General features: G+C 34.2%; 1 protein-coding gene across 1 annotated transcript in view; it reads right to left on the bottom strand.

Annotated features, from left to right (window-relative positions):
- The window catches only part of Erbb4 (erb-b2 receptor tyrosine kinase 4), a 1,009,337-nt gene that overhangs the window by 794,716 nt on the left and 200,325 nt on the right, over positions 1-14,296 (bottom strand). The window lies entirely within an intron of this gene.

Here is a 14,296-nt window from a genome sequence, read left to right as displayed (position 1 = left end):
GAGGGATATCTATGTAGATTTCTTACTCATCCTTTTTTTGTCTATTGAGTTTCTTGAATACCTTATATATGCTTTATATTTAAGGTAAAATTGTTTTTGTTTTTGTTTTGTTTTTTTGGTTGGTCCTGGTCCTTGAACTCTGGGCTTGGGCGCTGTCCCTGCACTCTTCAGCTCAAGGCGAGCGCTCTACCGCTTGAGCCACAACACCACTTCCGGTTTTTGAGTAGTTTATTGGAGATAAGAGTCTCATGGACTTTCCTGCTCGAGCTGGCTTTGAACCGTGATCCTCAGATCTCAGCCTCCTGAGTAGCTAGGATTACAGGCGTGAACTACCAGCCCCGGCTACGGTAAAATTGTTTTTAAACTCAAAGCTTCCTGAAAACAACTGCAAAATTTGAAGTATAATGATATAGGCCACATTTGTTTTAACAAGACTGCCCACAGGTTTGAAAAGATTTATAAAGGATAAAAGGCTATATTTTAAAAAGATTAAGAAACTATGAAGAAGAGCTGGTCTGAAAATTGATGAATCATTGAGCTGCACTAACTGGAGATGGGACTAAAGCAGGGGAGAATCTGTGAAGGTATATCACATACTCATTGAAAACTAGGGCCTAACTGTTCTCAATAGTCAAGATATGGAAACAACCCAGATGCCCCACTACAGATAAGTGGATCCAAAAATTGTTGTAACTATATACAATGAACTTTTATGCAGCCATTAGAAAGGACAAATAATGGCATTTGCAGAGAAATGGATGTAACTAGAGCAAATCATTTTGAGCAAGGTAAGCCAAGAGAAAAATAACACATGGTCTCCCTGATATGTGGATGCCAAAGCTAAAATGCAAGGAGATATGACAAAGTAAACAGGACTCGAGATAAAAAGGACCTCCAGTCCTTTTGTTATATCATTGCTAAATGACTCTATATTCTTGACCACACATATGATATATATATATATGCATACATGTATATGTGTGTGTGTGTGTGTGTGTGTGTGTGTGTGTGTGTGCACATCTGAGGGAAGCTAGGAGGAAGACACAGAATCAGAGGGAAATGGGAAAATATACAACAGAGGGGCCCATCAGCTGCACTGATTCTTGATGAAAATGAACTAAGCAACTCAAAGGCAGCGATGGGGGGGGGGGGGGAGGGAATGAAAGGAAAAGAGAGAACAGCTAACACTAAGCAAAAGGAAAGAAATGTACATATCACCTGATGTGGAAGAAATAGTTGTATTATCAAAGCTCATAGAATTCACAAACTTTATAGACCATGATAATGACAATTTGCCTCATGAAGGTTAAAATGTGTTTGTGACTTTAAGTATCACTATTCCACCTGTGAAATACGTGAAATTTATGTAATCACCTAATCTCAATAAAAATTATTTTTTAAAAAAGAAAACAAAAACTAAGGTCTACTTTCAAGCCAGACATTTACTTTTTTTTATCCTAGGACATGCACAAAACACAGGAGATACAAGTTCTTATAGTTTGCAAATTGTCTCAGAAAATCTGTGTTCTAATCTTAGCAATACTTCTGGATTCTTTTGAGATAGCATACCTCTCTAATGTACAAATATAGCTACTTCTATTCCACTTAGACATCTAGGGCAGATGGATGTTACACCAATGTGGTCACCCCTCCGCATGGGTTTCATTCCCCTCTCTATAAAGACGCTTCACACTAACATAATACTCTCAATTCGCAAAAGGACGATTATCAAGCAAAACATATCTTTACTGATTTTCTTCATGAAGCCAAGAGAATGCATCCACGATAAGTGTTTCTCCATAAATTCTGCTAAAAGATTTTGACAGTTCAGTAGCTATTATCTGAGTGGATTATTATTCTTGGATGGTACATTAAAGATGGCCAGCTTTTAAAACACTTTCAACACATTGTGAAACTCGTCTTCTTGACTCCATGACCTGTCCTTTCCACACTAACTCCATCACAGCTGTACCTTGTGTAGGAAAATTGCCCAGTATTTTATTACCCTTTCTTCTTCTTTTTTTTTTTTTGCTGAGGTTTTTGTGATAGTCTTAAATAAAATGAAACCTCATGTCTTCATTAGGTACCATCTAATTTCCTATAACACATAGTCTGAAACCTTAAAATACAGCACAATGAATTAAAGATTGGAGACTAGTAAATTCCAGTGTAAAGAAATATGAGTCTAGAATATATCTCATGAACTTGCCTCATTTTATACAGTAGCACATGTTTCAAAATGATTCATTCTTTCAGCCTTAATCAGCATCATGCTCTGTGTTAGATATATAGACATATTTTAACAATAAACATGACAATTTTGGAACTCCATCCACTACATAAACCTCATTAATAAAATTTTACATACTCAGGTCTGGTATATCCAAGTACATGGCTAATACAACACAACCACAGGCATTACCATTACACAGACAACAATAACAATGAGTAATAAGTCTCCCCCGGGAAACACTTCTACCCTGATATTTATGACATCATAATCCTGTTTCTTGAATATAGAGGCATGTGACATTTCAGGATGGGGGAGTTTTTCAGATTATTAAAAATTCACCAACAACCAGGCACCAGTGTCTCACGCCTGTATTCCTAGCTACTCAGGAGGATGAGATCTGAGGATAGTGATTAGAAGCCAGCCCAGCCAGAATACTCCCCATGAGATTCTTACCTCCAATTAACCTCTCAAAAACCGGAAATGGTGCTGTGGCTTAAGTGGGTAGAGTGCTAGCCTTGAGCAAGAAGAGGCTCAGAGACAGCCTCCCGGCCCAGAGTTTAAGCCCCATAACCGAGAGAGAAAAACAAATCCACCAACAATGCAAAATACAAATACATGTTACAAAATATAAGACTTTAAGCAACCATAATGCTATTGTCTGGGGCCTTACCGACAGGTATTTTTTGTCACTGAGGATGTAACAGTGGACACAGCACAGCATCACTGTATCTCGTTGCTTTCGATCTTCCTCCCATTATCGTCACTAGCTAATGTTAGACCCTTGACAAAACACCTGATTTTAACTCAGTCAGATATGTTTCATCACTCACTAGACAACTGATCTTGGACTACTTACTTAAATGCTGTCAATTTCAGTTTTCCCAACATGAACTAAAAAGTCAATAGTCAACAGTATCTAAATCACTGAGCTATATCTACCCCATCTGACACACAGAAAAGGAAGAAAAATCTTCAGCTCTTTGTATCTTCCCGAGTTATGTGTTGACAATAAGATAATACCTAAAATGCAAACATTTAATACACTATTTGTTATTAAATGGGTACAAGCTACTGTACAAATCTCCCTGTGTAAGAATACTTGCTGTAGCTCTATTCAGAATAATAGCTTTTGCTCTACAACTCCACATGTTTGAATTTATGGGTCATCAAAATAAGGGTTGAATTAGATTCCATTTTATTACTCTGTATAATTGCAGTACAAAAAAAGATTAGCAAAATATGAGTTCCAAAAATTTTCCAAGCAGTCATCTTCTCTATTTTTATTAGGAAAACAGTATCTCTAAAGTCAAATAATTTCTGTAATTGAAGAAAGGAATGAATTGCTCCTGTGAACTTCCAGAGGGATAAAATATTATAACCTCCTATAAAACATGAATAAATATTTTAGCTTTGCTTAAGTAATTAGTGAGGTTTCTTTTTCAGATAGCATTTATTCTGATTGTTAAGTAAGCAAGAATGGAGTACGTATTTTTCATTCCACATACATGAGTAACCTTCTCTTAATGTTTACATTTTTAGTCACAGGTATATACATAAAGAAATAAATGTGAAAGAATAATAAAAAGCCTGGTGCTGGTGGCTCACATCTATAATCCTAGCGATTCAGGAGGCTGAAATCTGAGGATTGTGGTTCAAAGCCAGCCAGAGCAGAAAAGTTCTTAAGAATTTTATCTCCAATAAACCACTCAGAAAAAAGTCAGAATGAGCACAGTGGCCCAAGTGGTAGAGCGCTATCCTTAAGCAAAAACTTCAAGCCCAGAGTTCAAGCCCCAGGACCTGAACAAAAAACAAAACAACAATAATATTAAAGATGATTAGGGAAATAAAGAAGGAAAGTGAGAAGGAGAAGCATGAGGAAGAAAAAGAGTGCTGCAAGAGGAAAAATGATAGTTTTATTTTTCCCTATGAGGATGAAGATTTACATTTGTATTCCATCTGTACATGAAAAAAGATGGATCTCCACAGCCACCCAGAATGATCCCATCCTCATCTGCTAGACTTGGAGAAAAGATAGGAAAAGTGGTACCTTTCAGAAACAAGTGGGTCTTCCTCCCCCTGCCTCTTCCAGTGCTGGGCAATTGTGGAGCATCAGATGAAAGGAGTTTTTAAGATTTCCCCAGGTTTCAGTATATTTGGTTATAACCTCTGCTGAATCATGTCAGTTCAGGAATAGTTCTTTATCCACAGCCAACAAAGACATTTATTTCTTTCGACCAGGCTCACAAATTGGGAGGAGCTTTGCTACACTGTCAGTCTGGAGGACAGGCTCTGTTTATCTAGCCCATGTTTAATAATACCAAATCCCTGACAGGTGTAAAAAAATAAGTTGTCTGGGAACCTTCCTGAATATTAAATATGACTTAGAACTCTGGTTTAATTTTCTAATAGATTACATATCCTGTTCTCTCTTATTTTGATATGCAATTATGTTTCCCCAAAGTATCATTAGGTTTGACAAGCCCAAATCAAATATTATTAATCAATAACTGAAAATGAAACTAAGAAGCTTAAAATAAAGACAAATTTCTTGAAATCAGAGCCAACCTCTCCTAACAGACGTGTTCTTCTTTCAAGAACCCATGTTTTCCTGAAGAGTTTGAGCTGATCTTATAAATATTTAATGCAAGGTAGAAGAGCAGAAAGAAAGGAATACTGCTTGAAATGTACTCTATGAAAAGATTAACTCTCTACTCAGAGGAAATACAGGGAAAGCAAAGAGAAAAATGATGTTTTAAAAAAGATAATTTTCCAAATTTCCCAACTGAAAGAACAGAATATATACTACCCATATATATATATATATATGGGTATATATATACATATATATTACAATTATGCTGTAATCTACACAGACACTAAGCAATATCAGATACTGGAGATTTCTGCATGTAAAACATTGTTTATGATCAGAACCAGCCAAAAATGCTCATAGAAAAATCAAAATTCAAAGATGTTGAGAAGTTCAAGAAACACTGGTTCATATAAACTCCGAGAACTCAATGAGCATAGAAAAAGGGATCAGAAAGCAAAATAAATAGAAAAAGCAGATATGAAGTGTTTTATGCAAACAATATGAGAAAAAGTAACCCTAAAATATTTTTCAAAAAAAATGTGGCTATAAATGAGAGGTGTGTGCAAAGTGGGCACTCATCAAAAACATGTATATATTAAGTAAAAACAACTCTGAAAATGCACATGAGATATCCCTTTACAGTGGAATCGGCTTTGTGACCAGGCACTGGTAGAAGATAGGACAAAGTTGTCAAAAATCTTCTGAACGAAAATTGTCAAAGATAAGAGAATATAAGTCTAATGTTTAAAGAGAATTCTCCAGGAATCTACTTTTCAATGAAATTAATAATTATTTGATGTGCTTCTGGATCTTTACTCAGAAAGTTTTTCCCTGTTCCAAGGAGCCCTAATGCTTCTTCCACTCCTTCCTATAATTATCTAAAGTTTTAAAGTATTTTATCCATTTGGAATTGATGCTGGTGCAAGGTGACAGAAAAGGGTAAAATTTCAGTTTTCTGCATATGGATATCCAGTTTTCCCAGCACCATAGATTGAAGAGGCTGTCTTTCTCCTGGCTTATGTTTTTGGTTCCCCTATTGATTATTAGAGATCTATTAGTCTGTTTATTTCTGGGTCTTGTATCATTTCCCATTATTCCTGAGGCCTGTTTTTGTGCCAGTACCAAACCGTTTTCATTACTGTAACTCTGTAGTAGAGTTTGAAGTTTGGTATTGTTAAACCTATTACTTTTTCTGCTAAGGAGCATTTTTGCAATTCCAAGGCTTTTTATGGTTCCATGTGAGTTTTTCAAATGTTTCCTCTACTACATTAAAATTGATGTTGGTATTTTAATGGGTATTGCATTGAATCTGTAGATTGCTTTGGGCAATATTGCCATTTTAATACTAACTCTGCTCATCTAGAAGCATGGATGATCTTTCTACTTACTTATGTCTTCTTCAATTTCCTTCTTTAGGGTTTTATACTTTTGACTGTAGAAGCCCTTCACATACTTGATTAAATTAATTACTAGGCTTTTTTTTTTGAGACTATTGCAATGCAGAGGGTTTTTTTTCCCCAGATTTCAGTCTCAGTCTTCTCTACCCTAAGATCCAACAATTACACTCCTGGGCAATTATTCAAAAGATTACAAACCAAGATACAGTAAAGCCACCAGCACAGCCATGTTCACTGCAGTACTATTCACCATAGCTAAGTTTTGGAATCATCTCAGATGCCACTCAATGTGCAAATGTATCAAGAAAATGTGAAATATATATATATGCAATAAAATTTACTCATCCAATGGAAAGAATGATATTGTAACATTTGTAAAGAAATTGAAAGACTTGGAAAAAATTATATTAAGGAGAGAAAGCCAGGCCCAGAGACAAAAAATGCATGTTTTCTCTTGTATCTGGAAGCTAGAATTAGCTAATATATTTATAAATAAATATGTTGAGTGCTATGTATCTATATACAAATGTATTAAATGAAATATGGTAGATTCAAAGGATAACTCAAATAGTATAATTTCTTGTAAAGGCAAAGACAATATTCAACAAAATAAACACCAAGAAGTGGGTACTTGAAAGTGGTGAGATGGGGTCAAGAAGACAGGGGTAAACAAATGAAGAGGAAAAGAGGCGTGAAAGCAGTCAATATTTCAATGAAGAAGATGAGAAAGGGCTGGTAGGGGAGGGATGGGTGAGAATGTTGAAAGGGGTGACATTGATAAACATGCATTATATTCATAAACTGCTTCTTTAAATGGCAATTCCATTGTATAATTTCTTAAAGATAGTAAAATAATAAATGTAAAAAATTATTAAGCATTGTCTAGGCTTTAGGAAGAAGATAATGACTATGGAATATGAACCATACGTATCTTAAAGAATTCCAAACCAATGCTTAAATGCTAGCCAATTCTTAGTGTTTGTATCTGAAATAACTTGCATATATGTTTGTATTCATGGTTTCTTCTTCTGCTGGGGTTCCTGTACAGAGGTGGTTGGATCATAAGGATAACTAATTTCATCCACAGGTTGACTGATTACTAATTTGATCAGAAACTAGAGGGTGAGGTCAATTTGGAAGAAGCAGCTCACTATCAGCTTCTTATTGAAGAGTTTTCCTTCTTCTCTCTGCCTATTTACCAAGAGGTGAGCCACTTTGTTCCATCATATGCTTTCCACCATGAGGTTCTGCTTCAGCCTGCATAGGCCCAGAAATAATACAGCCATGTGCCCATGCACTAAATGTGTGAAACTACATACTAAACAAAAGTATCTCCCCTTTGAATAAGCTAACTAGCTTAGCAATCAAACCTGAAGCTATTTCCAATCAACCCTAAACCAACATGTTTCTGGTTCAGACACATTCAGCTCTGTTCCACAGCAACACTTAGCCACGGTGATGTTTCCTGCTATAGGCCAAGCAGTCAGCTAGCCTTCTCAATATCCATAAATTATCATTTTCACAATCTAGAAATCATGAGGTTGGGAAGCCTACTTTACTCAAGAAGTGGGAGCCAACAAACATGAACCACTATTCTTGGATTATTGGTTGAGATGGAAAGCTCAGTAACTTTTTGCCATAGTTAGTATGAACTGATCTGATCTCTATCTGCCAAGTAGCCAGAATTACAGTTGTGAGGTACTGTATCTGGCTTCTATCAACTTTTAATGTATACATTCTCTTTTTGTCCTGAGTACCAGTAAAGGAGATTTTCCTGTTCAAAGTTAATAACTTTCTTTTCTCTTGCATTTTGAACTGCTGCCGCCAATCCTTTCCAAGGATTGTAAATATTCTTACAGAATAGTTGTCTCTAGCTCTCTAAAGTTTCAAAGCTTCTTCAATACTATCAGCATGGTCTAATGAAAAATCATAAACTAGTGTACAGGATTGAGTTTCCAGGTGAGCCCTCATTTTAAATTTTATTCTTTAACAGACAAGCTCAACAGAATAACATATATATGTTGTGTGCTGAGTACTCCCATTGTTCTTGTATCCTCCCAAGAATTCTGTTTTATCTACTTCCCCCCTTATGAAGCTTTTCTCGCTGACTCCAGCTGCCCAAATCCAAGATAAAGAGACACGTTCAATATTTTCACTAAGAATTATGCATTCTCTTTTGACAAAGAATTACACTTGTCCATCCAATGATTCCCATTGTTCTTTCTTGGACCTTCCTCTAGATGGTTCTTCTTTTGTCCCAGAATTCTGTTCCCAAACATTTGGATTCCCAGGTTCTACAATTCCATCTATAAGCTAACAAACTAGCATTTGTGTTTTCCATCCTGAACACTTCCTCTGAGCTTTGGGCATGATCATACAGTACAATGTCAGTAATATGTTCTACAAGCAGTTGCAACACCCTTGTTCACTCATTATCTTTCCCTTGTAATGCTATTTTATCTTTTATATACTTTCCACTCTACGAATGGTTCCTCCATCACCCAGGTTCTAGTAATAATGGCATATTCCTCCTTGGAGCTCTTTCAATAATGCATTTCTCTTCAGAATCTGGGCCAGACCCTACTCCTCTGTATAACTCCAGTATTAATGAGCTATTTTCAGTTCCTGAATTTTATTATTCAATTTTAAATAGGCACGTCCTTGGCTGTAAACGAACTAAGCAACTCAATGGCAGTGATGGGAGGGAGGAAATGAATGGGAAAGAGAGCTGATGCTATGCAAAAGGAAAGAAATGTACATATCATCCGATGTGGAAGAAATAACTGTATTGTCAAAGCTCATAGAACTCATAAGCTTTATAGAGCACGGTAGACAATTTTCCCCATGAAAGTTAGAATGTCTTTGTGACTTTAACTAAGCATCACTATCACACAATACTGTGAAATTTGTGAAATTATGTAATCACTTAATCACAATAAAGAATTTGCAACAAAAAAGCAGAAAAAAGAACTCTTTGAAGCTCTTTCTGAAATCAATGCACTGATGGTTCATATATCATTTTGTATATACAATGTCTGTGAAGCATTTCTAGAAATCTAGCCACAGTAATTACTGAGCAGTCTCTCATTATGTCTGAACTGAGACATTTAAATATTATTATCACAATGCCTATGACATGGTAATGCAGTTATTTGGTTACATATCTTGATCCTCACCTAAGTTTTAGTTTCTTGAGAGCAGGGATTAGTATGAGTCATTGTCTTACCAGAAGAGATCAAAATACCAATACACAAAACATGTGCTATAAATAATTAATTAAGATGTTGAAGAAGAAATTTGTGAAATTGAAAGTGGTGGGGGAAAGATGTTTGCCAGCTCACATTTTAACTTTACAATTAATCAAGTAAAGCTAAAAAAATGAATTTTCTTCCATTTTATCTCTCACTAAAAACTGTACCTGAATTTAGAAACATTATTCTTATGCACTAGTAAAAACCTGATAGATGGATTTCATGTAATTTCTTCTATACACTGAAGCTAGTATATGTATGTGCACAAGTTTGGTCAATGCCTGGAAAGCAAAGACAAATGGGTCTGACTTTGCGTAAGGATCACATAAAATTTGTTTTTAACCTATCCAGAGACATATTTCTAAAATTATCCAAAGTATTCAATTATATTCTAAACTAGGCCCATAAAAAGTACACTTATTATACCATCATTGAAGAACATCTATGAGTTTTGGAGACGTTTAATATCAGATATGTGTCAGACTGGGCTAGAATCTTCCTTTGAACTGATGCTGTCATAGCTATAGAAGCTACAGCAAATTTTATGTGCCATTTTCCTCAGGTAAGATTCCAACTTTCATACCAAAGAATCTGAGCCTTCAGGTAGCTAAAAGCTAACAGTCAGTAGGACAGTTACAAGAGAGAGGGGAAAGATCAGAATCAACAAAAATTCCAAATTGTATAATTTAATTTAGTATTGTTCAGGTATGGTAGTCTGTAAATATGTGTGTACAACATTTATCTAAGCAGGGCAATAAGTAGAAAAACACATAGGTGTCACATTGAAGCACTATGAAGCCTAAAGCATTGAAGCATTATGAAACCTAAATTAGCACGTTTAATAATTTTATAATGAATAATAAAATTTTCTTTTGAAGCTACCTACTTATCAACTAAGTCTTTCTCATCTTACTTTATTTAGTTAAGACAAATTTATTTCCTAAGTACTGGTTTTAGAAAGCCATTATTATAAAAATATTCAAAGATATTAGTCTCCTAGTATCAGTACTAATAAACGCTGTTTGCTGAGTGTTTACTCTAAACACTACTAAATGCTGTTTGCTGAGTATTTACTGTCAGCAGACACTACCACAAATAAAATAATACATAAGTATTAAATATAATAAATTATTATCTATTATACAGGTAACAAAATGCATAATATAAAATGTAATATTTTGCATAATAAAATGTATTTCTATGTTGCATTTAATATTTTCAAGATTTTCATTTCACTAATAGTGACTTTTATTAATATTCTTGAAGTAATAATGTACAACTAATTAATCAAGACCCCACAGAAAAGCAAATTCCATTTTTTACACTACCCACTTTATGGTTGGCAATATTATTCACATTCATTGTATAATAATCATGCATTTTCTCTGGCAAGAGAAGTTAGCATTTCATGACTCTAAGCGCAAAAAAGCAATAACTACTTAACATTTTGAAAACATTTTCAATAGGATTCAGTACCAGAGAAAACACAATGTAAAATATTATGAACTAAAGTGCTGATTTCATTGATTAAAATATTCTCATAAAATAGATGCATCACCTAATAAAAATAAATTAGAGAGCATATAAGAATAAATCACATGTAACCTAAATATTTACATAATTACAGGTTCTATTCCTAGTCTATGTCCCTGCACTTTAAGTGAAATATGTCAATTGACTTGAGCACACAAATGTTTATAATAAACACAAGGAAGCATTAAGAACTCAATTTATATAGAGAGATAGCTAGGCACATACATACATACATACATACACACAAATACACACATACACATATATACACTGTATCTTCTCTAGACACCCTACCTAAAATAATTAAGTTGGATATGTTGATATTTGTATAATTAACCCTGACACACAGGAAATATTTACTTTGGCTGAGTATATATAAACAGCTAATTAAGTTGTGGGTAGATATTCAGATATACATGCATGCATATGTATACTGATAGTCTCATTCGATATTTTTTAAAAGACAGTAGCATAAAATTCTTATGTTTGTGTGACAGTAGATAATATACAAAGACATCCTGGTGTTTGATTTAAATAACAAGAAATAAAAACATAAGCTCCCCACCCCCACCAGCAAATATGATATTATATTGTATTTGACATTTCTAATTCAGCAAGATGCTTTCCTTCCAGTTGAAAATCTCTTTCTAAATAATACCCTTTCTTACTACCCAGAATCTCACAAATAAACCCCATGTCAGCATTAGAGGCAGCAAATATATGCACGATGGGTGGCTGCTATGCTGGACGAGTCAGACATGGGCATCCCTTTGCACCTTCACCCCATTTCTTTATTTAATTACATAGCACTTGGAATACCAGGCAATAAAATTGTATTTTCATCCATAGCACATTTCCATTTAGAGCTTGTCATGCTAATAGTGAAATAAATTGCTCTAATTGCCAGAAAACTTCATCAAATTCACATTTCTTCCCTATTTTATTCAATATTTATTAGACACTATGTTCTAACTTTTCTGCAGGCTAGTTTATGAATAAATTCATTTCTGGATACTAAGTGGTATCTCTCTCTCTCTCTCTCTCTCTCTCTCTCTCTGTCTCTCTCTCTCTCTCTCTCTCTCTCTCTCTCTCACACACACACACACACACACACACACACATTACTTAGAATCCCCAATTAACTGTCAAAGTTCAAATTTATTGAGATTGTTTTATGAATATTTGCTCACAACCATTTTTCCTAATACTTATTTGACATAGAAATACTAATTTAAATATAATGAAGATCAATTAACCTTCTCTACATGTGTTGTGCTTGTGCACATTTCTGGATGACATTTTAAACCAACCAAAATTTTGATGCCTCCTGAAGTATTTCCAGAAAGCTGTGTGGTAGACACAAATGAAAGACCTAGCTATCTATTAAATCATTAACATGAGTATAAAAACAGATTTTAAGATGAAAAGCATATTAACAGGAAGTAGAAGGCTGATATTACACCGCAAGCTCAGTCAGTATCACTGCATATATCAAATAATCTATCAAAGACTCAGCTCTCCGATTAACCAAAAAACTTTATCTTGCTGCTCAAGTCTCCATCAAGCTGTAATTGTAAGGATTAAATGGTTATTTAAATGATCTTCCTTAAAATAAGAGAAAGATGAAAAAGAGCAAGTAGTTCATTTAAGACCCTGGTAGCTTTTCTAAATAAACCTATTAAATTCGGACTATTCATGCTTGAAAGGATTCACTGATTTACACTATTTAACTAATGCTACCTATTGGAATAAAGAAACATTTAAAACACTAATTCCTCAAAAGTGTACTACAAGAATGTATTGTCTAATAAAATCCACTCAATTCCAGTTATATCAAATAATGCAAAAATAGTTAAAAGTTAACATTTCCTATGTCTCCTAAGAACACAATACTAGTTTCTCATTCTGACACAGTATTCCAGCAGGAATTTAGTAGTAGTAGTAGTAGTATTTTATTATTATTATATGGTTGTGCAAAGAGCTTACAACTACATATGTGAATTTATGAGTATGATGCTTCTTGGTAAATGTCATGACTTCCAACAGTCTTCCTCATTTCTCTAACCTGTTCCAACCTTCAAGTTTTTACAAAATGTACATTGAATATAATGACTGCCTTTGCCCACCTTTTCATCCCTTCAGCAGGGATTTTGAATAATATAGACCAAGTTTGTAGATATCTAATAATATATCTAAATAAAAATTAATGAGGATATATAGGCACTATGTTTGTAGAACTAATCCTTACAAGTAACAGCTCCTTGGGGCTCTTTGTTATCACATACATGAAAAGAAATTGCGGTCCAAAACTACATCTAAAATAAAGACATTTATATATATATATAAAGTATAAATAATGCATAGATATATATACACGTATGTATATATATACAAACAATACATATGTATTCTATACATATGTATATATTTACAGATTTATATATTTAAATAGTGAATAGCATGAGATGAAGTTAGTATTCCCTTTTGAATACAAAAATAGATTTGATTTATGTCTTCCCCAAACAATCAAATCTTGATTCTATGTGCTCTGAGGGAGGAGGCGATAAAATATTTTTTCAAATGGAAACTTTACATCTTCGTTCATTTCCAAAGAAATACTAGAATTAAGTGCCCAACCACATATCATAACTAAGGAGATAACGTCATTTTGATTTTAGAAGATTTATCATTCCTTCTAATGCTCTAACTGCTCCCTTAAAAAAAAAGTCTTTCACAATTTCTGGAGACAACAAGACAGAGTTGAAGAACTCAGTTACAAGTGACTTACTAAAACTGCTTGGTTGTTGTCTTGATGGGAATTCCATTAGCAAACAGCATCTACATAGTCCTTAACATACAGCAGGCCCTAAATGTTAATTGAATCTATATCCATGTGAATCTCCAAGTTCTAATATTGCAGATAAATTCCAGTATACCCAGAATTTTTCTCAAAATAATGAAGTCATTTCTAAAAAACACTGGAAACATTTCCATTTCTTATACACTTATTCACTGAAGAAGACAGCAAGAATTCTAGATATCTAGTTATAAATGAATGAGTCTGAGGAAATAGTGTGTTTATAACATTTAGAGCTGGCATTTTCTCTGTCAAACAATTATCCCTACCTGTATTCATTCTTCAAGTGATATTTCTATAAAGCATTCTGAAGGGGCAGTAAAAGACCAAAAGTTATTTGAAGTTATACGGGGTGACCTCCAGAAATGTTCTGTTTAAAGTATCAAAGGATAATCAATATATACTCCTAAAATACCTTGCTCTTAACTTTTC

Source organism: Dipodomys spectabilis, unplaced genomic scaffold, assembly GCF_019054845.1.
Source record: "Dipodomys spectabilis isolate Male_0828 unplaced genomic scaffold, ASM1905484v1 ptg000051l, whole genome shotgun sequence".
NCBI classification, from domain to species: domain Eukaryota; kingdom Metazoa; phylum Chordata; class Mammalia; order Rodentia; family Heteromyidae; genus Dipodomys; species Dipodomys spectabilis.
This window is presented reverse-complemented; position numbering and strand designations above follow the sequence as displayed.